The 26,279-nt window shown below is 44.6% G+C and overlaps 1 protein-coding gene and 1 long non-coding RNA gene across 2 annotated transcripts in view; one reads left to right on the forward strand and one right to left on the reverse strand.

Annotated features, from left to right (window-relative positions):
- Positions 1–3,631, forward strand: part of LOC118147193 (uncharacterized) — a 39,759-nt gene extending 36,128 nt beyond the window's left edge. The window contains exon 7 of the mRNA XM_054244474.2: positions 1,509–3,631. The gene's annotated coding sequence lies outside the window, so the exon portion shown is untranslated. The remainder of the gene's footprint in view (positions 1–1,508) is intronic.
- A 685-nt stretch (positions 3,632–4,316) lies between these two features.
- LOC118147194 (uncharacterized) overlaps positions 4,317–26,279 on the reverse strand; it is a 31,303-nt gene continuing 9,340 nt past the window's right edge. Inside the window, exon 3 of the long non-coding RNA XR_013526246.1 lies at positions 4,317–4,842. This is a non-coding gene — a long non-coding RNA (uncharacterized LOC118147194). The remainder of the gene's footprint in view (positions 4,843–26,279) is intronic.

Genomic DNA, 26,279 nt, shown 5'->3' on the forward strand with positions numbered 1-26,279 from the left:
ACAATAAGAGATAGACTCAGGCCTGATAGAATAATGACAAAAAATCCAGAGCCAAATAGTACAAAAGATGAGGTAATTATAGCAGAAACCCAGGCTAAAGGAAGCTTCATGCTGAGCTTCCTAGGAACCATGGTGAAAAGGGAAATGGGCACACACAGCTCTAGTTATCAAACAGAAGGAAAAGCTGCAAGATTATTATGGTGTTTTTCTAGAGCTGAATTTGAGAAGTGTTAAGCCCACAGATCTTCATATACAAGGGGATGTTAAACATGGGAAAGCCCTTTTGTCTATTCCTGATACAGAGGAGAATCTGGATCCTGACCTTTCTGTGGAACCCAGGGCCACAGAGGAGAATCTGCGTCCTGATCCTACCTGGGTGCCAGAGCAGAGCCACAGGGGAAAATCTGGTGTGGTACTGCCTGACTTCTTCTGCACCACTGGGGATTCAGTGCATGGATCCCACCTTAGTGCCTGAGACTGACTGCAGGTGACCCGTGCTTGTGGGTCAGAGGCAGGTCCAGTCCCTTTGCTGACTATGTGGGTGCCTGTTTTACTCTGTCTCATCTCTGTTTAAACCAGATTGGCTCTCATGGCCCTGAAGGATGAGGGGTCACCCTCTAGCCTCACCTGTTCCCTTTCCTCCTTCTCTTGGCTTTATCACTTCAGGTCTCATCTTGATTGTCACCTCCTTTGGGAAGCCCTCCCCACTGCCCTATGGCTGAGGCAGGTGCTCGTTTGTCCCATGACCTCCACTGTTTCCTTCATGCCAGGCCTCCCTCCCAGACATCATTGTCTGTTTCTTGAGTGAGTCCCCATAAGATTGCACTGACCCAAGGACAGGAACCATGTTTACTCCCATTCGGAGTCTGGTGCAGGTTACGCATCAGCAAATGGCAGCTACGTGGCTGTGTTTTGGAAGCAGAAGGGATTTCAAAGACCCACTAACATCTCTCATTTTTCCACTTGAGGAAACAGGCCAACAAGTAGCTCTGAGATTTGTTCCTCTGCCTAGTTGCCAAGACATTTTTTCATGGTTTTGGCTGCTAGAGATGCTAGTGGGATGACTTTGGGGGTTCACTGAGCATCGGCTCAGATTGAGTTCAGGGCCCTGGCACATATATGGGGCAGTACCAACCCTTGAGTATGAATTATGCCTGGATCTGTGCACTCACTCTTACGTGTTCATTTCCAAGTGGCATCTCTGATCTACAGTATTTAACAGGGGCAGGGATGGTGATTGGTGTCCTTTCATCTATGCACTGCACTCTGCTTCTGGCACCCAGCATGGTCACTACAGGTCAGCACCTGGCTCCAAACTACTTATGGGCCCACTCCCCAAAGACAGTCATGCATCTGTCCTTCAAGTGTTTTGGCTCCATGTCCTGCAAGGCCCTTTCGCCTCCAGTTGATGTGGTGACTTTTGGGTTTGCTGGTTTGGTCTTAGGTTATGCCAGATGAAGGATGGATAATCTTTTCACAGTGGGACTTTCTTTCTTGTGCTGCAATAGGCCCCTCACCTCTGTTTCCTGTTGTGCTCACAAGTGGAAAGTCAACACAGAAAGATCATGCTTTAGGAATGATGCAATTACATCCATAAAAGCTCAAAAGACACGTGGAAGGAAGACGTATTATCCTCCATTTATGCCATTAAATTCTGCTAATAAATACAAACCCAATTATCCTTCCCATCAGCCTTCATACCCGAGGTGAGACATACATGTGTGGTCATCAGTGCTGAAGCCAAGTCATGACAACTTCCTGGGATGACGTCCACCTACTTCTTGTTCAAGAGATCATTGCCCTGGAATAAGCTCTTTCATAGTTTTGAAATCAGCATATCAATTCCTCCAAATTTGAATACAATTCAGAAGTACATTTGTATCAAATTCATAGATCAACTGAAGGAGAACGAACATCAGTACAATATAAAGTCTTCAGATCCGTTAGGTGTTATCTTCTTTTCATTAATGGTTTATCAGTGGTTTAATAAAATCCCATGTAGTTTCTTTTTCCTTTTCCTTTTCCTTTTTCTTTTTCTTTTTTCTTTTTTGGAAATGGAGTCTCCCTCTGTTGCCCAGGCAGGAGTCCCGTGGTGTGATCTCGGCTCACTGCAATCTCCACCTTCCAGGTTCAGGCTATTCTCCTGCCTCAGCCTATAGGCACATACCACCACACCCAGCTGACTTTTGTATTTTCAGTAGAGATGGAGTTTCACCATGTTGGCCAGGCTGGTCTCAAACTCCTGATTTCAAATAATCCACCTGCATCAGACTCCCAAAGTGCTGAGATTACAGGCATGAGCCACCACACCCGTCCCATTATTATGTGGCTGGATTTGAATATTTTAACAGCCTTCCTTTGTTAACCTTTCAATCTATGATGATTATATATCTCTTCATTTATGAAATTATTTCTAAAGTATCTATTAATATAGCTTTTTAATTTTTTTGAGACAGAGTTTCACTCTATTGCCAAGGTTGGGATGCAGTGGCAACAATCTCAGCTCACTGTAACCTCTGCTTCATGGGTTCAAATGATTCTCTTGCCTCAGGCTCCTGAGTAGCCAGGAATACAGGTGTACCACCACTCCTAGCTAATTTTTGTATTTTTAGTAGAGATGTGGTTTCATCATGTTGGTCAGGGTGGTCTTGAACTCCTGACAGGTGATCCACCCACCTTGGCCTCCCAAAGTGCTAGGATTATAGGTGTGAGCCACCGTTCCTGGCCAATAGAGCTTTTTAAAACAACGAGGAATAATTAACATCTTCATAGTACTGAGTTTTTAACCATGAATATGGTATAACTTTGCATTTATTTAGGTCCACTTATGTACCTTTGAACATAGCTTTGGAATTTTCACTCAAAGGCATTGAACTATCTGCAGTCATTGTGGCCACTTAATGTGTCTGTGCTATGGGAAATGTTACCTCTTCTAAATATTTCTTTTTCTGCTAGTTTGTTCTTGGTTCATAAGATCAATTGATCTCTGTACTGATTTTGAATGCAGAAAACTTGCTACACATTTAGGATTCTAAAGGTGAACATAGATTCTTGGGTTTCTGAGAACACAATAACGTCATTGTGAAACAATGATAGTTTTGTATCTTCCTTTCCAGTTTTAAGTACTTTTATTCTGTTTGCTTGTTTGTTTTTGTTTTCCTTCTGGTTTTACTGCATTTTCTAGTACCCTTAGTATAATCTTGGGAAGTTATAACTATGTGAACTCATGTATTTTGCCTGAGCTAAAATAAAATATTCTTAACACGACACTGTTCCGTATGATATTGATGATAGGACTCTGTGCAGGTGCCTTTCTCAGGTTAAGGCATTTTCTTTCTCAGCCAATGGAGGCTGGGGCACAAGAATTGCTTGAATTCACCTGGCTAATTTTTTTTGTAGTTTTAGTAGAGACAGGGTTTCACCATGTTGGGCAGGCCTGTCTCAAACTCCTGGCCTCAAGTGATCTGCCCATCTCAGCCTCCCAAAGTGCTGGGATTAGAGGCATGAGCTACCACATCTAGGAGTATTTCCTTTCTACTACTAGTTTCCTGAGTTTCCTTTTGAATCATGTTTACTTTATATGAGTTATTACAAATTACACTGATTAACTTAAATGTTATACAGACACATCCAACAGACACAAAGGAAAAAAAAAAATATATATATATATATATAGTGAACTCTTATGTCTCAATTTCAATAATTATAAACACTTGTCCTATTCTGTTTTTTATGTACAAAGTTTCCATTTTTTATATTTATTATTTTAAGTAAAATCTCATATAGTATGAGCTGGGCATGGTGGCTCGTGCCTGTAATCCCAGCACTTCGGGAGGCTGAGGTGGGTGGATCACCTGAGGTCAAGAGTTCAGGATCAGTCCAACCAACATGGTGAAACCCCATTTCTACTAAAAATTCAATAATTAGCCAGACATGATGATACGCACCTGTAGTCCCAGCTACTCAGGAGGCTGAGGCAAGAGAATTGCTTGAACCTGGGAGGTGGAGGTTGCACTGAGCAGAGATCATGCCACTGCATTCCAACCTGGGCAACACAGTGAGACTCCATCTCAAAAAAAAACTCACATAGTACAAAACTTTACCATAATTTCATAGTATGATTTGCTACCATGCAATTCACATAGATAGATGATAGATAGATAGATAGATAGATAGATAGATAGATAGATAGATAGATAGATAGATGATAGGATGGATAGATAGATAGGGTGGATTGATATATAGATAGATATAAAGATAGAAAACTTGCATGCTATTAGCACACCTAATAAATTAATTTTTAAAAGATTTAATACTTCCAGATATCCACTGCATACTCAAATGTTGTGATTTACTCAGGAATGTCTTCTTCAAATCAAAATCAAAGTCATGGTACACAGGTTTCTCTAGCTGTGCCTCACAGTGTTTTTATATTCTGGTAATCAGACATTCTCCTTTATTCATGCCATTTTTTTTCTAGGAAAACTGGGTTGTTTTGTGGACAGTCCTACAATGTTTTGCTTATTGTTTCTTCATGGTGTCCTTTTACACATTCCTCTTGCAGAATTAGAGTGCAGGCAAAGGAGGAGAAAGTCCTAGCAGGAAGACTGAGACCCAGAGACTTCCTATTCTGCAGAGCAGTTAGTACATTGTTATGAGGTCGCATATCAGGACAGTCTTTCACAAGCCTGGGGAAGAGGAAAAGGAGCAACATCAGCAGATCTGTTGCTTCTTGCAGATCCAGTGTTGCTTTCAATAGTGCTCACATTAATCAGTGATCCAGGAACCAGCCTTCCCCTGTAGACACATTCATATGTATAAGATTTTTCAGGATGCCAATTACTGTGAAAATATGAAATAGAATCAGTTAATTCTCAAAATCACAAGCAGGGACAGGACACACTAAGCCATGCCTAACTAGGTCCTCACCATCAAGGTCCCAGAAGAAGATCTGCCCACCTGAGTGGGGGCCCAGCCTCTTGGATTGTTGAGAAATTCCAAGAAACAAAAAATCCTTGTTATATTTTATAGCAGAGTTTTGACCGCAGTGAACTATTGACATTTGGAGTCATATCACCATGTGTGGTGAGAGGCAGTCCTGTGCACTGAAGGGTAGTGAGCAGCATCCCTGGGCTCCACCCACATGATGCCAGTGCATCCCCACCTCCACTGAGACAACCCAAAATATTTTCAGACAGTGCCAAGTATCCCTAAGAGGAAAACAATCTCCTGTTGAGTGCTGCCATCTTCTAGCAATCGTCTGGTGCAACCTTTTGATTGTACATTAAACCAATTAGGTGGAAATAGATAAGTGACCTGACATCTCTGGATCCCTAGACCTAAGTTTGAAGACATGAGGTCTTTCAGATTTGGCATACAAGAAGTGCTAAGTCTGTGGAATGAGTCCCTGTCCTCTTTTATAATGTCTCTTGAAATGCTAATAACATTTATCCATCCATTGATTCATTCATTCACTCCACAATCATATGTTGAGCACATTGTTGCATACCAAGTGTTCTGATGGGCACCAGAGACATGTAGGTGTGTACCCCTCTGCCCTCAAGTCGCAGGCTGTCTGTTGGGTAACACATACATAGGCAAAGAAGATCCTAATAGAGCTAGAATCACAAAAATCTCAATAGGGTGTGGCTGGGACAGTAGGAGAGTCTCATTAATTTATGCTAGGCACAAGATGGATCTTCTACAAAAGTCATATTGCAATTTGCCAGACTGAAAATAAAGTGTGTTATGGGTAGATGGCATGGCAAGAGCAACTTCAGAATAAGATACCTGTCAATGTCTACAAAGAGGACTCATCCAGCACTTAGCTAATGTAAAGACACAGGCAGCATGTGAGAGGGTAGGAGGTGAGAATGTCAAGATTAATGATCGTCCATGTGTGGGCACTGAGCAGTGCCATGGAAAACAGTCTGGACTTTATCCATGTGAGTTGAGTGCTTGGATATTTTTAAGCCACGTTCAAGACACATTGTAAAAATATAGCACCATGGCCTTGAGCAGAACATAGGTTGAGAAGGGCAGGATTAGATCTACAGCAATTGTTCTGCCCAGAAACTTTGAGCCCTGAGCTGAGGCAGAAGCAATGGCATGAAGACTAGTAGGAGTTCTCAGGAGAGGTCCAGCAGGCTGGGGCGAAACTCTCATAAGGTGCATGGAAATCAAGGAAAGTTCAAAGACAGGTGATAGCCGGTCTTGGAGGGTTGTTAAATGCCATGCTGGAAAGTTAGATTACCCAGGCAGTTTCTTCCAGTGTGTTTACTAGTAATTCTAGATAACTCCAGAGGAACTCTACCTCTTAATAAAGCTGGAAATCCCACATTCTCTAACACCCTCCATGAAGTATACTATCCTCTTTAATATATTATGGATACTGTGATGATCTTGAACAATGAATTCTTGTTAGATGTTGTTTAATCTATGGTTTGCAAGCATGTGTGCACATGCACACAGACAAACACACACACACCCACACACACACAGAGAGACGTTTGCAGCTAACAAAATTAAGCATCAGAACCATAGATAAGCAGTTTGGTTTATAGAAAACTAGAACTGAGATGGTGAGAAAACCCTCAAATGGCCTCTCCCCAGCTCCAGGGAGAATTCTGAATGGGGTTGAGGGGCTCTGAGTCCCCATACTGACACTCGCATGAAGATGAGGGCTGAGCCTTATTGCCAATTATAGATGCCTTTTCAGTATCCTTGCCTGAGGCCAGTCCAGTAGGCAACATCTTTATCTGGACTCAGGAAATTCTAAATAGACAGAATGCAGGTTCAGTCAAGATATACAGGACCAGACCTAGATGTTCCCAAGGGCCGGGAGCATTGTTCAGGGTAGCAGTTGTGTGCACTGGCTAAAAGCTCTGGATAGACCTTGTTTCCAACCTGACCATAGCATATGTGCTCAGCACATCATAGGCCTCTGTGATCCTCAGGCTCTTCATCTATAAAATGGGGATACCAATGGCAGGTGCCTTCCAGATGTTTCTGACAGTTCAGTGAGGAAGTAAGAGCATGCTGTGGATGAGTGGTAGTGAGGAGTATCATTCAACAGCATGGAAGACAGGGCAAGGAATTTAGGCTCTGCTCAATGCTGGCAATCAAATGGATTCCACTGACAAAGGTGCACCCCTGCTTTATGTACAGCCCAGTTCCAGGCATTATGGACTCTAAAGCAAGTAAGATTCAGTCCTTGCCTGTGGGATTCCTCATGTGTGGGGTGATGGAGCCATGTCTGCAAGAAGAGTCCAGAGTTAAGAAGGAGATCAGGGAAGGGTATTAATGGATGGTGTTCGAGCTGCCTATAAAGTAGTAGGAATCATCCATGCAGATTAAAGGAGAAAGCGTATTCCAGACAGAGGGCAGCATGAATAATTGCCCAGAAGCCAGGCACCAATGAATGGTGACCACTCCTTGTCCTGAGAGTCGACATAAATTACAAAGAGTTAAATGAAGAATTTGCTCTTATTTCTACAAGGGTCAGGGACAGGAGCTTGCAATGCCTTGAAAGGTCCCTAAAATGCCCCATCTGTCTTCACCTGCTCTGCTTGGCTGTTGATGATGCCCTGGTGAACTCCCTCCTCAGCACAGCAATCCTTGGCTTGGAACCAGGTATGTGTGTTTGTAGGAAATTTATAACAGGAGCTATCAAATGCCAGCCAGGCTGCAGGGCAGGGCTCGCAGGAGGATCCTGCAAAGGAAGGCAGGTCAGTTCTGCTGGGGCTGGGAGCTGCACTAGCCACCAAACTGAGCCTACAACAAGGCAAAATGATTCAACATGACCCATCAGCTGCATCCTTCACACATTGTCATGGGGAGCACATGAACTCCCCAGGCATCCATTCCCGGGATGGACATGACTGGAAGGCAGAATACTGTGAGGCAGAATGGCTCAAACTTCATGTGAGCATCAACTGTGAGTGGGGCCTTGGTTAAAATAACCCTCATAGATTCACAGATAGCAAAACCCACTATTGTCAATACTGTGAAGAGGAGAAACATCTCATCATCTCCCAACTCTCACTCCCTACCACCAGCCCCACCCATGCCCCCTTACCATTGCCTGCCCACAGAGTCACCACCTGCCAGAACATTTCTCTCTGAAAAATGCCTCACTTATGTGCAGCATCTGCCAGACCCCATAGAACTGAGACCCATGGAGGAAGAATGGTCAAGACCTGGAGAGGGGAAGGGGCAGGAGCAGAGAGGCCCACCGTTTTCAATCCGCACTCATACTGCACCCAGTTGCTTCAGCTCCTGCTCCATCTTGTACACAAACAGCAAGACTGGGAAGATGGGGAGGATAAAATGATACACTCTGGATCTTTAGGCCACTGGGCTATTTTCCTACCTCTAATATCTTCTGGCTAGGGTGGGGAGAACAGTCTCTTTCTAAAATCATTATGTCCTATAACAGCCCAGTCATCCCTTCCTCCTCATCACTGACAGGCCCTCCTCTGAAGATGGCAGGATTAGGAGGAGCCTGGTGCCTTCTTCTCATCATCCATTCCCATAGCTCTGGCCATCTTAGCTTGAACCAGGACAACTCCAAGGATAAGGACCAAAAGAAAAAAGATCAGGGTCATTATCAGGCAAAAAAAAAAACTTCCAGGGATCATCCTGCAGTGGCTTTGGTTCTTGCTGCGCTGTGAAAGGGGCCAGGATCACTGCACATAAGCTCAGAAAATTGCTTGAAGGGTCAAGACCTCTAGGATGGTGGAGGGAGAAAGCTGAATATCTCATCACTGGAGTGGTGAGACAGAGTGGCCATTGGTACTGAGGAGGGAAATGTCCCTCAAGGTCCCTAGTCCATTTGTCCTTCTAGGCTTCTGGTCAGATTCGTTTCTGAAGATCTTGCAGTTTTTCAGAAATAAAACTGTGGTTATTTCAACATAGGGGCCACTCCTATAATTCTCTCTCAGAGTGTGTGGCCAAAGTCATTCCCACCCATTGAGGTATAACTTTAGTATTAAATGGAAACTGTGTTGTAGCTGCGGGGAGAAGTGAGGCGATGCTTATGGAGAGCCCTCCAGTTATCAAACTTCCTGTGAGAAAACCTGTACACATTCTCTCACTTAATGTGTTTTACCTCTGGGTGCTGTCATAATTTTTATCCTTCTCTTTTTCTATTACATTTTGACTAGGATGCATGTATGTGCATGTGCATACACACATTTAGGAATTTATCCTGCTTGGGATTCTCTTAGCTATTATGATCTGTGTTTTTATTATCTTTCGTGATTTTTATAGAATTCTCAGAATTCTGAGCCCCAGATTTCCTGCTGTGACCTGAAATCGCCTAGCCTCTGAACTTCAGTTGCCTCGTCTGTAAAAGGGAAATTATTACAAAACCTACCTCCTAAGCACGTTCTCAGGTTTGAAGGCACAGTACCTGGTGGCTCATGTCTGCTGGGAAAACTCAGCTAAGGTCTTACAGGATACAGTGTGCTGTTTTGAGACTTGACCAATCAGGGTATCTACCTAGGCATTGAACACCCAGGGACCCAGACTTTCATATGTCATCCTCCAAGATAAGCCTCCTCTAGTGACAGAACAGACAAGGCTATCTGACTTCCACAAGGGGCCTCCAGGCCCAGAATGAGTCTGAGTTGAGTCCCAGAGACAAGAAAGTATGGCCTCGAACTTTTCAAAGCTCCCTCTGGTGCCTGGAAGGTAAGCAGTATAATTACATTCTCTTCTGTAATTGTTACAGTCCTGGGCTTATCAGAGCTTTAAAACCCTTTCTAAGGCTCCAAAGGTATCATGTGATTCTATGGGCATTAGAATCTTAATGTCATCGAAGTTGAAATGAGTGTTCTTTCTTGTGTGCCACACTGCCCAACAACCCATGAAAATATTCTTAAAGTACCACATTTAAACCAATAACTGCACATTTTCCAAGGAAAGGGTGGCCTTGCCTAGTAAAGGGGTTTCCTGCATCTGCTGTCAGCCTGGATACACCACTCCCTACCCCTGCTAGTGAGGAACTGGAAACCAGGAAGGGTCCTGGGGGCCACTGTAGGAGGCAGCTCTGGGCAACACTTGGTGTAGTGGCATGGGCCTGGCTGGTGGCCCAGGATGGCCAGAGGCTTGGGTCTGCAAAGGTGAACCCAGAACTAATAGGGGGCTTTCCCTGGCCAGGAGGAGAAGCCTGAAAAGCAGGCATTGCCCACAAGGGAGGGGGAGGCCCTGTAGGAGGAAGAAGTGGGGAGAGGCCAGCATGAGGGGAGTTAGGTAAGGTTCTGGGTGCAGCGGAGAAGGGGGCAGGCTGCCCATGTGCTCCCCTCCTTGTGCCAAGCTGCTCAGGTCCAGGACCCCTAGGGCTGGGACTGGGAAGGGGAGGGGTCACTGCTGGACAGAGGATGACTTGGGGTCATGCTGGGAGGGCTGCTTCACCGTGGTGTTTGTTATCCTTCACTGCAAGGTGAGGCTGTGTCTTCCCCCTCTCAGGGTGGCTCTGATCTGGGAGTCAGTTGCCAGTACTGAGTAGCTGGAGTTAGGACTTAGCTGGAACTTCACCACACCACCATGGGAAGGCAAATCACACAGGAATCAGCACGTGTGCACGACAGCACTGATCCAAACAAGGGTCCAACTCTGTGTGCATAGCTGGACTGTGGCAAAGTGAGTGGAGATGTCACCAGCACTGCCAGTCGCAGCCCGGGCCCCGCTCAGGGAGTCTCCTGCCTAGGGGCCTGGCTTAGCCACTGGAACATACGTGCTGAGGAGGCAATTTAATAATTACCAGGTCTCACCAAGAAAAGCCCAGAGAGGCTGGGCACAGTGGTTCATGCCTGTAATCCCAGCAGTTTGGGAGGCCAAGGTAGGCAGACCACTTGAGGCCAGGAGTTTGAGATTCACCTGGCTAACGTAGTGAAACCCTGTCTCTAGTAAAAATACAAAAATTAGCAGGGCATGTTGGCCCATGCTGGTAATCCTAGCTACTCGGGGGGCTAAGGCATGAGAATCGCGTAAACCTGGGAAGTGGAGGTTGCAGTGAGCCGAGATTGTGCCACTGTACTCCAGTCTGGGCCACAGAGAAAGACTCCATCTTAAGATGGAGTCTTTTTTAAAACAAAAAAGTCCAGGTATGCAAGAAGGTAATAATTGTTGTAGAACACAAGTCACACAAAAGCACAGGGATTTGGGTATTGGATAAATCTTCAGCATGCTCATGGGAGCACTCCAGAATGAGGAGGGGCCTCCTTAACAGGAAAGCATTGCTGTAGAAGCTCACTTCCTCACTATCCCTGCAGGCTGGGCCTCATCCTATGTGGGTAAGTTTCCAAATCTCCTCACAGGAACCAGCCTGCACACTAATTACAGGCCAGTGCTCACAGTGATGTGCACAGGTCTTGGCAGCCAATCGAAATGCTCATGAATTGAAATAACAAAAGAAAATGCTTCTGCTGTCACAGAAAATGAAGGAAAATATCACAGCTGTACTTGCAGAACAACTCTGCCCACTGGCCCATAGTTAGAAGTCTGTGCCCCGAGTCAGCACAGATCTGGGCTCCAGCCTAGTACTGTCCCACAGCACTGAGTGACCTCAGGCTGGTTACTCATCTGCGAAATGGGGTGAGTACTGAGGGAGAATGGTATGATCATGTCAAATCCAAGCACAGAGAAAGGACACAAGCGAGAATCTAAAAAATGCTGATAACAATAACTAGAAACAGAAGCAAATCATCCTGAGTATCTCTGGTGACATTCTTTTTTGTGAGACTAGAGTCTTGCTTTGTCACCCAGGCTGGAGTGCAATGATGTGATCTGGGCTCACTGCAACATCTGCCTCCCAGGTTCAAGCAATTCTCCTGCCTCAGCCTCCCAAGTAGCTGGGATTACAGGCACATGCCACCATGCCCAGCTAATTTTTGTATTTTTAGTGGAGATAGGGGTTCACCATGTTGGCCAGGCTGGTCTCGAACTCCTGACCTCAAATGGTCTGCTCACCTCAACTTCCCAAAGTGCTGGGATTATAGGCATGAGCCACTACACCCAGCCTACTAGATGATTTGACAATGGAAGATTTTCTACAAATCTTTTTCCTATCTGATTTTATAGAACAACCATAGATTGTACACTTTGCACTAATTCTCAGTGGATGACTTGGGCCAGCCACAGCAGCACACTGGAGCTTCCCGGGCAGCAGAGATCCATGGTTCTTGAAACCTCAACTTAGCGTTAATAAAAATAAACCTACCAGGGTAGGCTCATGTCTGTAATCCCAGGATGTTGGGAGGCTGAGGCAGGCAGATCACTTGAGGACAAGAATTTGAGACCAGCCTGGCCAACATGGTGAAACCCTATCTCCACTAAAAATGCAAAAACTAGCTGTGGGTGGTGGCCCGCACCTGTAATCCCAGCTACTCAGGAGGCTTAGGCACAAAAATCGCTTGAATGTAAGAGGCGGAGGTTGCAGTGAACCAAGATCTTGCCACTGCACTCCAGGTGGGCGACAGAGTAACAATTTGTCTCAAAAAAAAAAAAACGTGAAAATCACCTACGGAAATGCAGCCAGAGAATAAACAAACATAAGCTTCCTTTGGTGGGGGAGCATTACTACCAAAAAAGGGTTTGGCTAGGCCAGAACACTGTGGTGGTAGAGCCAATGCCCTTTGTGGCTCGAGCTCCTGGCCTCCTGGAGGACCAGCACCAACTGACTCTTGGGGACTGAAGTGCAGCCACACTTTGGGTTGGGCTGCACATGCCCGTGTGCTTGTAAGCAAGAAGCATGCAAGAAACATGTACAGGAAAACAGTTCAAAACAGCGAAAGCCTGGAAAGGCCCATTCTCTCTCCTCAGGAGAATGGACACAGTATGATTCCATCAGCAATGGAAAGAGACCTGAGACTGAATAAAGGAGCATGGTGCAGATTATGCAGGGCCACCTGTTTATAAAGCTCAGATGTAGCAAAACCAATACATCCCTCAGGAAGACACAAATATGGGTGCAACTATTTGCAAGAAGTAAGGGATTGATTAACAAAAACTCCAGAGAGCAGTGGTGGGAAGAGGCTGGGAAAGATGGGCTGGGCCATCATGACTGTGAGTGACAGGAGCACTTTGCAGAACTGCTGGTGAGTATCAAATACGTTAATTACAGAAACAAGCTCTCACCTCGGTCCCTGACTCTGCAAGCATCTAAGTTCAAGAGCAAAACTCTTAGTCTCACACAAATTCTTGCTTCTTATTTTTTAGAAGCACACTATAATAGCTAATTTTATTGGTTCAAGGACTCATATTGCAAGCATTAAGCCACGCATGGGCTTTGATTCTGTGAGCCCAAAATCACATACTGAAGAAGACAAACGCAAATTGTGATCCATGTACATGGACAAAAACTAAAGGCTCAAGGTTAATCTCACTGTAGTTTTAAAGTTTTACAGCCTACAGTTCAGTAGTCTGCACATTCAGGATAGTGGCAAAATAATTCTCACACGCAAGCCACATGGTTCTGTAAAGGTTCTCTAAGTGCAAAGAGATAAATGGAAATAAATTTGGAGAAGGAAGCTGATACATACAATACAGTGATTACCACTGAAGAGGAGAATATGGTTTTGGGAATGAGAAAAGGGGAATGGGGAAATTGAACACTGAACATTTCCAAATAAAATGTGTTAGTTGACCAGGCATGGTGGCCTACGCCTGTAATCCAGCACTTTGGGAGGCTGAGGCAGGCGGATCACTTGAGGTCAGGAGTTCGAGACCAGCCTGGCCAACATGATGAAACACCGTCTCTACAAAAATTAAAAAAAAAAATTAGCCAGGTACGGTGGCACACACCTGTAATCCCAGCTTTTAAGGAGATTGAGGCAGGAGAATCACTTGAACTCAGGATGTGGATGTTGCAGTGAGCCAAGATCATGCCACTGCACTCCAGCCTGGGCAACAGAGGGAGACTCCATCTCAAAAGTAAATAAATTAATAAAATAAATAAAATGTGTTTGTGTAGCATTGGTATAATCAAGAAAAGGCAGGGTTCTGACATCTTCCTGAATTACACATCATTCTTAAAGTTATTTTCTAAAACTAAGAAGACATTCCAGGTGAAAGGAATTCCATTTCTTTGATTCAGTCAAAGTCAGGGCCTGCATAGTGGGCAATGAATGGCACAGCAGGCAACCTCTACAGGGGTTGAGCCATGTCCAGGGACACAAGCAGGACAGGTGAGCACTGGCCCATTTCAGCACTGCTCTGAGACATCAGACTCCATGTGGGATTCACTTTTCTCTAGAGTTCATTCATCATGAACAGTTCCACATTTTTTACTTGCTGCAATGTTGAGACATCTACAGAAGCCTCCCTCATCTAGCTGAGAATTGACAGTAATTCTCAAAAGGAGATGGGCTTGCATGCCTGGACAGAGGTCCTCACTGTGAGCTGTTACACAGGGACCAGGTGAGTGGCTTCTGGTCACCAAGAGAAGTTGTGTCACCTGGACATGAGGGCAGACCCCAGGTGAGAGCATGAGCAGGACAATGCAGTTCTGTGCTCACAGCCACAGACACATATACACCATGGAATACTATGCAGCAATCAAAAACGATGAGTTCATGTCCTTTGTAAGGACATGGATGAAACTGGAGAACATCATTCTCAGCAAACTGACACAAGAACAGAAAATGAAATACCACATATTCTCACTCATAGGTGGGTGAGGAAAAATGAGAACACATGGACACAGGGAAGGGAGTACTACACATTGGGGTCTATTGGGGGGAATGGGGAGGGACAGCGGGGGTGGGGAGCTGGGGAGGGATAGCCTGGGGAGAAATGCCAAATGTGGGTGAGGGGCAGGAAGGCAGCAAAACACCCTGCCATGTGTGTACCTATGCAACTATTTTGCAGGTTCTGCACATGTACCCCAAAACCTAAAATGCAATATAAAGGAAAAAAAAAGAAACAGGAGATTATGTAGTTACCACTAAAGTGCAATGTTTATGTGCAGAAAGAGGTGGAAATGAGACGTGGAGAGTAAGTTGCATCCTACAAATCACAAAATCTGAGCCAAAGTCCTGGAGTTGAAAGGCAAAGGCTAGGCTCTCTTGGTCCCTCTTCCTCACCCTAACTGTGTACAGGTTAATCCTTGTGGCAAATATTAGATGTTATTTATGAAATTTTTTACCTTTTACTTTTTTCTTCTTCTCATAAGCCATTACAAATCTCAGTAAGTGGAAGAAACATGAACATATTGCTTTATTATTATCAAAGCTTCAAACTGATAACTTTGCCAAGGATTCAAACATAACCCTACCACATAAATTTGCTATTTATAGAAAAATAAAGCAAGCTAGGAAAATTAGAGTTATAGAACATGGAGATCTCAGGAAGAATTAAGCGTATTTACCACAGAATGGAATGTGGCTTCACTAAGAACATAGCTATTTGGGGAGAGGCAAGGATTGTAGGTAAAGGTTCATGTTTTATGCAGCAGGACTCTCCTCTCTTAGAGTCTTATAGAATATTCTTCCCATTAAAAACTGTATGTAGAAAAGTAGAGACATCAGAACAATTATTAGATCTAGTTTTATAAAAATGAAACACAGGAAGTGGTATGGTGAAGACTGAAGCCACCAGGATTAAACATGATTTTAAATATCAGTTCTACCACTTATCAAATGTAGAACCTAAGGAAATAAATGAATATTATTAATGCTTATTTTTATTATCTGAAATCATAGGAAAACATTACATCCATTTCATAGGGTTGTTGGAAGATGAAATGAGACAATAAAAAAATATAGCAGATGTTGGGACATACTAAATGCTCAGTAAATGTCAATTATGCTGATTACAGGTATTATTTGAAAGGACTCTTTGTTTCTAAATATGTTCTTAGTTATATCTCAGAATATTCTCTTTGAAATGTTCGTTAAAAATACTATTTCCTCCTAATTTTTTCTGAGACAGTCTCATTATTTTTATATATCACGTATATATTTTTAAAATTCCTCCATTTATGTTTTATTACTAAAAAATCAAATTTCTCTCCAAATGGGATTAGTTATTTCTAGAGCTATTATAACTATTTACTTTAAACTCCTATTCTAACAAAACCTATAATCACATTTATAATGAATATAAGAAAAAATAAAATCTGGTCATACTATAAAAAAAAAAAGAAATTGATGGGGATGCTTCCGGCTTCAGTGCTTATGTTTTTTGCTCAATGGCTGAGATGGTCTGTGATGATAAAGAAAGAAATAGTGAAGTGCAGACATGATCCACAGGATTCAGATTCTACTTACAACTTATTTACTTAAAAAGTGCACCCTGTCTGGCCTGGACGTTCCCATGGTTCTTACTCCTGGACCCTATCACCCCTTGTGTCTCTGCACAGACCTCTATTCCAATCCCAGCCGGTGACCTGCCCTTGGCATCCTAGGCTTGAGTGATGACCACAAGGGCAGGTGGAGTCTGCAGTAACAATGATCATCAATGGCAAGAGGTCACCTGGCCTCACCTGAAATGCACAGCCCTGACCACACACCCCCTGGCACGTGAGTTTATCCACAATGGAACAAAGCTGAGATGAGACAATTTCACTTCATAACTTGTTCATGTGACATCCCTTAAGTATGCTAGCATTATTAACACTGGAAGTTCTTTTGAAGATTTTAAAGTTTTAATTGTCATGAGATTTTTCCAAAGGAGTTTAGAACGTGTTTCCAAACATGAACTTCATGATATGGATTTTTTAAATTGTATTTAATTTAAGTTACATTTCAATCCAAATATAAATCTAAAACTGATAGACCTTGGTCGGGCATAGTAGCTTATGCCTAATCCCAGCACTTTGGGAGGCTAAGGTGGGCATAACACCTGAGGTCAGGAACACCTGGCCAACATGGCAAAACCCCATCTCCATTAAAAATGCAAAAAAATAGCTAGGCGTGTTTGCTCATGCCTGTAATCCCAGCTACTTGGATGACTGAGGCAAGGCACATAAAGATCTCGCCATTGCACTCCAGCCTGGGTAACAAGAGCGAAACTCCGTCTCAAAAAAAAAAAGGAAATAAATTTGGAGAAGAAAGTTGATACATAAGTTTGAACCCAGGAGGCAGAGGTTACAGTGAACCGAGATTGCATCACTGTATTCCAGCCCAGGTGACAGAGCAAGATTCTGTCTCAAAAATAAAATAAAATAAAATTGATAGACCTGGTAATTTCAGGTAATTAGCACCTTTATTTGTTTTTGTTTTTATTTTTTTGAGACAGAGTCTCAGTCTCACTCAGGCTGGAGTACAGTGGTGTGATCTCAGCTCACTAAAACCTTCACCTCCTAGGTTCAAACAATTCTTGTGCCTCAGCCTCCCAAGTAGGTGGGACTACAGGCACACACCACCAAGCCCAGCTAATGTTTGATTTTTAGTATATACGAGGTTTCACCACATTGGCCAGGCTGGTTTCAAACCCCTGACCTCAGGTGACCCACCACCTTGGCTTCCCAAAGTGCTGAGATTACAGGCATTAGCCACCATGCCTAGCCCTGTATTTTATTTTTTAAATGAAGTAATATATTTGGATTTGATCCTTTTAATAGGTTTTTTTTTTTTTGAGATGGAGTCTCGCTGTTGCTACCTAGGCTGGAGTGCAGTCTTGGCTCACTGCAGCCTCCACCTCCTGGGTTCAGGTGATTCTCATGCCTCAGCCTCCCGAGTGTCTTGGATTACAGGCATGAGCCACACTGCCTGGACTTAATTACTTTCTCATTTTCAGCATCAGTTTCTTGTTTTCAAACAGCTCTGATCTCTCTTGTGTATATTTATCTTGTCTTGTATCTACTGCCTCCTCCATCTTATTATGCCTGTAAAGGTGAATAAAATAGCTTTAACAGCTCATAACTTCACTAATATTCATATCTATGGCATGAGCATAAGCTTTCATTTTCTGCACTGAGAAGCTCGTGAAAACCTGCCACTCTCATTTTGACTTTTCTAATTTATCTTTTAACATCAAGATTTCTTTCTTCAAGGCCAACTGGTGGCTTTCTGAATCATGCATCTCGTTCTTCAGAGTTTTCACTGCTAGCAAGCACATGGGAGGCCTCATGTCTGACCAATTCCTCTTCATAACATAATGTGTTCATCTCAGGCATGCATTTTATTTTGGAAATCTCTTGCTGATGCTCTAAAGGGGAAGCTGGTTCCTGGCCCCCTTGCTTTACCTTGTAGATAGATGATGGTTAACATAAATTGACAAATCTGTGTGTCCTTGAGGGTCATACTGTCCTTTCATCCTCAGCAAGTGTAGACACCTTCCCAATGACCATTTGTATGCCGGAGTACCCCAGATGATGTTGCTGACCTGGATAATGTGATCCAAACTTTGGTGGCTGCCTTGTAGGGAGACATACCCAGATCTGCCTGGGACCCCAGAATAATTCATTCATCCATGCAACATTCTTTTGAGGGCTGACTCTGTGCCCAGCACTCTTCTGGTGCCTGGGGTGACTTTGAGGTGTCTGCTGTCATAGGTGGGTGTGGGAGGGAATGACAGCCAACCAGTGAAGAACACACAAACACAGGCTGAGTCATAGGAATGGAGGGCATGCCGGGATGGTTAGGAACACCAGCATCTGTCAGGTGGTGACCTATTAAGTGAGGTGTCAGGCCAGGGACAAGGAACAAAGCCTGGGTGAGGGGGTGAGGTGGGAATGCACCAGCAGTGCTCACAGCACAGAGAGAGGCCAGTGTGTCTGGAATGGTAGAGGGAAAGGTGCAGGAGAGGCACTGCCAGGCTGCTGGAGAGCTGTGGAATGATGGGGGTCCTGGCTGCGAAAGTGATGTGCTCTAACTTCAGCCTGCCAAGCTCACTCTGGCTCCCATGTGGAGAGGAGATTCAAGGGCTGAGAAAAAGCCAGGGAGGTCCAGGTATAAGCAGGCTGAGTTCCAGCCAAGCTGAGCTGCTGGTGACTGGACCAGGCAGCCGCAAAGATGATGGAGAGAAGCAGACATCTTGGGCACATGTGCTGGAGGAAGAGCTGACAGATCACTGAGGCATGAAGGAGAGGGGAGACCCATTACACCCACATCACACAGGAGGAGACTCGGGCCATGCTATACTGCCAGGAGACCCATTCATTGACCCAAGCCATGCTATGCTACCTGGAGACTCGTCCACCAACCCAGGCCACACTACACTGTCACAAGACCTGCCCACTGACCCAAGCCACACTATGCTGCCAGGAGACCTGTCCACTAACACGGGCCACAGTACACTACTACAAGATCTGCCCACTGACCCAGGCCATGCTACACTGCCATGAGACCTGTCCACTGACTCAGGCCACACCACATCGCCAGGAAACCTGCCACTGACCCAGGCCATGCTATGCTACCAGGAAACCCATCCACTGACCAAGGCCACATGACTTCCAGGAGACCCATCCACTGACCAAGGCCACATGACACTGCCAGGAGACCCATCCACGGACCAAGGCCATATTACACTGCCAGGAGACCTGTCCACTGATCAAAGCCACACTATACTGCCAAGAGACCTCCCACTGACCCCTTGCCCATGCTCAGCCACTGTAGCCTTCTCTGTTCAGTCCCTCCTTGGCCTCCATGGCACCCTGCGATCCCACCAGCTGATCACAATGGATGGCCAGCCTGTCTTTTTTCTGGTCAGTAGCATGTCATGGGCTTTAAGGAGCTTTTCTAAAACTGAACTGCACTGAATTTAGAAAACCAGGATATGAAGAAGGATATAAACTGATTGGACTGAACTAGGATAGGAGTTGATTAGATATTAGTTTACTGGGATTTACCATGAATTGCCTGAACCTTTTATATAGAAAATATATTTGGATTTGTGTTCCTGCACAAATCTCATGTGGAATTGCATGAGATTCCCAGTGTATGAGGAGAGACTTGGTGGGATATGACTAGATTATGGGATCAGATTTCCCTCTTGCTTTGCTTGTGATAGTGAGTTGTCACAAGATCTGGTTGTTTAAAGATGTGTAGTATCTCCCTGATCTCTCTCTTCCTTCTGCTCTGGCCATGTGCTTGTGTCCCCTTCTGCTGTGATTGTAAGTTTCCCAAGGCCTCCCCAGAAGCAGAAGCCTGTACAGCCTGCAGAACTGTGAGCCAATTAAACCTCTTTATAAATTACCTAGTCTCGGGTGATTCATTTTTCTTTTTTTGAGATGGAGTCTCACTATGTCACACAGACTGGAGAGCAATGGTGCGATCTTGGCTCACTGCAACCTCTACTTCCCAGGTTCAAGTGAGTCTCCTGCCTCAGACTCCTGAGTAGCTGAGATTTCAGGTGCTCACCATCATGCCCAGCTAATTTTTGATATTTTTAGTAAAGTGGGGGTTTCACCATGTTGCTCAGGCTAGTCTCAAACTCCTGACCTCAGATGATCTATCCACCTCAGCCTCCCAAAGTGCTGGGATTACAGGCATGAGCCACCATACCCCACCTGAGTAATGTTTTTCATTTTTGAGATGGAGTCTTGCTCTGTCACCCAGGCTGGAATGCAGTATTGCGACTTCGGCTCACTGCAACCTCCACCTCCCGGGTTCAAACAGTTCTTCTGCCTTAGCCTCCTAAGTAGCTGGGATTATAGGCACACACCATCACATCCAGCTAAGGTAATTCTTTATAACCATGAGAAAATGGACTAATAAACTTGGCTTTCAAAAATGAAAGCTATCACAAAGGCAGTGTCCTGCCCCACCTTTCCACATCCCTGTCCTGTCTGGAACTGCTTTGGGTAATGCTCAGCTGGGAGTAGCACATTACACAAGGTGATGCCCTTCAGGTGGGCATGTAATGGCATCAGCAAGGATGAGCTTTCTGTCTCGGTTAAGAGTAAAGACTCTTAAACTAGCACCGCCTCAAGGGCTTGGGGCTCACTTTCTGTTTGCTTGAAGACCGTGCTATGCTCACAAAGTCTGTGCTCCTTTGAGGTCTTGGCAATAGCATTCTCAAGCTGAGCTTCCAGCTACCATTAACACAAAGCAAGCATGGCCTCACCAGTTAGATCTTCACACAAAGTACCTCTAAGAGAACAAGACCTTAAAAGACCTTTGTATTTTTTTACCCTTCATCAAATCTTATCACAAATTAAAGTTTCAGAAATACACTTCAGGGCTTGGCTGAAATGGTTGGTTAGTAATAAAACAAGTTCAAATTCTAATTTAGGTTGATACTTTGAGATTAGATTCCAAGAAAGGAGACTGACTTGTGAACATAAGTACTTCTGATATCTGCAGAACACTAATTTCAAACACATGCAGAAAAAGAGCAATGAACTCCATGTGCCTGGCTCCCAGCTTTTGCAGTGAGCAACTTCAGCCAAGCCTGCTTCATCGCTGCCTACACCCAAACCATTTGAGAGCAAATCCCAGGCAACATATCACTGTATCCATATGTGGAACAGAATCCTTAGTTAGGGGTTTCATTAACTCAAGTTGCAACTGGCTACAACTACAAATATATTTGGTTTGCAAAATCAACTGTCTAAGAAAACAAATAGGCATTCTGTGGCTAAACAGCAAAAGCCCTGAACTTGAAAGGAACATGAGCATGTGCTTCCAGGCCTTCTCATTCATGGGATTCATTAAGTAAATTTTTTCTTTTTTTTTTATTTTGAGATTGAGTTGCCCAAGCTAGAGTGCAGTGGCATGATTTTGGCTCACTGCAAATCTCTGCCTCCCAGGTCAAATGATTCTCCTGCCTTAGCCTCCCCAGTAGCTGGGATTACAGCCACCTGCCACCACACCCAGTTAATTTTTTGTATTTTTAGTAGAGATGGGGTTTCACCATGTTGGCCAGGCTGATCTCAAACTCCTGACCTCAGGTAATCCACCCACCTCAGCCTCCCAAAATGCCGGGATTATAGGCATGAGACACCACCTCGTTGAGTCAATTTTAATCAAACTTTTTCTCTGTCACCAAGGCTGAAGTATAGTGGTGTAATCTTGGCTCACTCCAATCTCCACCTCCCAGGCTCAAGTGATCCTCCCATGTCAGCTTCCTGAGTACTTCATACCACAGGTGCACACCACAATGCCCAGCTAATTTTTTTTGAGATAGGGTCTCCCTCTGTGGCCCAGGCAGCAGTGCAATGGTGCCATCTCAGCTCACTGCAGCCTCCGTCTCTGGAGTTCAAACAATTCTCCCACCTCAGCCTCCTGAGTAGCTGGGATTACAGGAATGAGCCACCACAGGCCAGCTAATTTTTGTGTTTTTAGTAGAGATGGGGTTTTACCATCTTCATCAGGCTGGTCTCAAATGCCTGACCTCAGGTGATCTGCCCACCTCAGCCTCCCAAAGTGCTAGGATTGCAGCTGTAAGCATCCACACCTGGCCACATCCAGCGAAATTTTTTGTAGAGAAGGGGTTTCGCCATGTTGCCCAGGCTGGTTTTGAACTCCTGAACTCAAGTGATCTGCCTGTCTTGGCCTCCCAAAGTGCTAGGATTAAAGATATGAGCCACCGCCCTTGACTTTAATCAAATTTTAAACTAAGCCCTGATTAAAACATGTCTTGAACTCCCGACCTTAAGTGCTTGGATTACAGGTGTGAGCCACCGCACCAGGCCAAAACATGTCACTCATCAACAGCAGGGCATTCAGAATACCTATGGCAGCAGTTCGCCAAGTTAGGGCTGAGAATCCTGGAATCCTGAGATGTCAGAGCATAAATACCCTCTACTTACTTAAAGGGAGGTTTTTAAAACTTAGTACCACAGGAACCTCTTTGATTAATTAGGTATCTGTAGGATCCAGGAGTTCTTCGTATTCTTCATCCAGAAGGGTACATCAAAACAGATTGAATGCAGAGACAGACATAAGAACCCAAGTATTATCTATTAAGCCAGATATTAAAGAAACATTTAAAAATGTAAAGACGTGGCCCGGCACGGTGGCTCAAGCCTGTAATCCCAGCACTTTGGGAGGCTGAGGTGGGTGGATCACGAGGTCAACAGATCGAGACCATCCTGGTCGACATGGTGAAACCCCGTCTCTACAAAAAATTAGCTGGGCATGGTGGCACGTGCCTGTAATCCCAGCTACTCCGGAGGTTGAGGCAGGAGAATTGCCTGAACCCAGGAAGTGGAGGTTGTGGTGAGCCGAGATCACGCCATTGCACTCCAGCCTGGGTAACAAGAGTGAAACTCCGTCTCAAAAAAAAAAAAATGTGAGGGAGGAACTCAAGATGGCGCTGTGACAACAACCCAGGATTTAAGCTCTCAGTTAATCCCTGGAGAGGTGAGTCAAAGCTATATTTTCAGACTGATCTTTGTTGCCCACAGAACGGGGAAATTCCCAAGTATAAAGGAGACACGGGACACCAGGCAGAGGCTCTGCCTGGAGAAGCCAGCAGCCAGGGTGGCAGCGGCCAGCCCTACCCAGTGATCCCCACAGGGTGCGCTTGTCCGGGTGCCCTGTTGAAACGGCAACCTGAGACTTGAGAGGGCTGAACTCGAGACTGAAAGGGACTTGGGCAGTGGGCCAGCCCAGGGGATTGCAGGGACACAGCGTGTGGGATAGCACAGTGGGACAGACAAAATGGCGATTCCAAACGCTCGCCATGGAGACCGTCCCTGAGGCACTCCGTGGGGGAAGGGCATCCACCATTACTGAGGCAACCCGCCCTGACTGAGACACACGCCCACTGCTGATGCAGCCTGCAGTTGCCGAGGCAACCCGCCCCTACTGAGATACACGCCCACTGCTGAGGCAGCCTGCCATTGCCGAGGCAACCCGCTACAACAGAGAGACTCCGCTGCAGGGAATAGCCCATGGTGGAGAATGCAGCAGAACAGCAAGAGCCTGCAGCAACAGGGCGAGCCTCACAACAGCAGGGTGGAGCCTCGGCAGTCAAAGAGTGATTAGACTGCCTCCTAGCTGGGCAGGACACCTCAACAGACATCCAAAAACAAAGCCCCAATCCCCCAAGACAGAGCATTTGAGAAAAGAAGGGGTTTTTTAATGAGCTCTGTTGCAGCAGAATCAAACATAGCAGCCTAACAGCCCTGAATGAACAACAGAGCTCACAGCTCAGCAATTGAGCTCCTATAAAGTACAGACTGTCTCCTCAAGCAGCTCCCTGACCCCTCTATATCCAAAAGACTGACATTTGGCAGGCATCATCCTGGGACAAAGATAGCAGAAAAAGAAACTGGTAGCATCCCTCACTGTTCCGCAGCTGCTATAGGTGTACCCCAGACAAGCAAGGTCTGGAGTGCACCTCAGCAGTCGCACAGTGAAGGGGCTAAACTGGTAGAAGGAAAACCAAGTAACAGAAATACTTCATCACCAACAATCTGGGTGTCCACTAAGAGACCCAATCGAAAAGTCAGCAACTACGCAAACGACAACTGGATAAATCCACAAAGATGGGAAGAAATCAGCGCAAAAAGGAGGAAAACACCCGAAACCAGAACACCTCACCTTCTAGAAAGGACCAAAACTCCTCACCAGCAAGGGAACAAAGCTGGATGGAGAATGACTGTGATGAAATGACAGAATTAGACTTCAGAAGATGGATAATGAGAAACATCCATGAGCTAAAAGAACATGTTCTAAATCAATGCAAAGAAACTAAGAACATTGAAAAAAGATTTGAGGAAATGATGACAAGAATGGATAACTTAGAGAGGAATATGAATGAACTAAAGGAGCTGAAAAACACAATACAAGAACTTCGCGAAGCATGCCCAAGTTTCAATAGCCGAATTGACCAAGCAGAAGAAAGAATATATGAAGTCGAAGACCAACTCAATGAAATAAAACAAGAAACCAAGATCAGAGAAAAAAGCACAAAAAGGAATGAACAAAGTCTCCAAGAAATGTGGGACTATGTGAAAAGACCTAACCTACGTTTGATAGGTGTACCAGAAGGGGACGAAGAGAATGAATCCAAGCTGGAAAATACTCTTCAGGACATCATCCAGGAAAATTTCCCCCACCTAGCAAGACAGGTCAACACTCAAATGCAGGAAATACAGAGAACACCACAAAGATATTCCACAAGAAGAGCAACCCCAAGGCACATAATCGTCAGATTCAACAAGGTTGAAATAAAGGAGAAAATACTAAGGGCAGCCAGAGAGAAAGGTCGGGTCACCCACAAAGGGAAGCCCATCAGACTCACAGCAGATCTCTCAGCAGAAACACTACAAGCCAGAAGAGAGTGGGGGCCAATATTCAACATTCTTAAAGAAAAGAACTTTCAACCCAGAATTTCATATCCAGCCAAACTGAGCTTCAGAAGTGAAGGAAAAATAAAATCCTTTGCGAACAAGCAAGTACTCAGAGATTTTGTCACCACCAGACCTGCTGTACAAGAGCTCCTGAAAGAGGCACTACACACAGAAAGGAACAACCAGTACCAGCCATTCCAAAATCACACTAAATGCTAAAGAGCATCACCATAATGAAGAATCTACAACAACTAACAGGCAAAACAGCCACTTAGCATCAAAATGGCAGTATCAAATTCACACATAACAATATTAACCCTAAATGTAAATGGACTAAATGCACCAATCAAAAGACAAAGACTGGCGAATTGGATAAAAATACAAAACCCATCAGTGTGCTGTATTCAGGAAACCCATCTCAAATGCAAGGATACAAAAAGACTCAAAATAAAGGGATGGAGGAAGATTTACCAAGCAAATGGAGAGCAAAAAAAAGCAGGAGTTGCAATTCTCATCTCTGATAAAATAGTCTTTAAAGCAACAAAGATCAAAAGAGACAAAGAAGGCCATTACATAATGCTAAAAGGATCGATACAAGAAGAGCTAACGATCCTAAACATATATGGGCCCAATGCAGGAGCACCCAGATACATAAGGCAAGTTCTTAATGACTTACAAAGAGACTTAGACTCCCACACAATAATAGTGGGAGACTTTAACACTCCACTGTCAATATTAGACAGATCAACCAGACAGAAAATCAACAAGGATATCCAGGGCTTGAACTCAGACCTGGAGCAAGCAAACCTGATAGACATTTACAGAACTCTCCACCCCAAATCCACAGAATATACATTCTTCTCAGCACCACATCACACCTACTCAAAAATTGACCACATAATTGGAAGTAAAGCACTGCTCAACAAATACAAAACAACTGAAATCATAACAAACAGCCTCTGAGACCATAGTGCAATCAAGTTAGAACTCAGAATTCAGAAACCAACCCAGAACCGCACAGCTTCATGGAAACTGAACAACTGGCTCTTGAATGTTGACTGGGTAAACAATGAAATGAAGGCAGAAATAA

The sequence above is a fragment of the Callithrix jacchus genome, chromosome 14 (genome assembly GCF_049354715.1).
Source record: "Callithrix jacchus isolate 240 chromosome 14, calJac240_pri, whole genome shotgun sequence".
NCBI classification, from domain to species: Eukaryota; Metazoa; Chordata; class Mammalia; order Primates; family Cebidae; genus Callithrix; species Callithrix jacchus.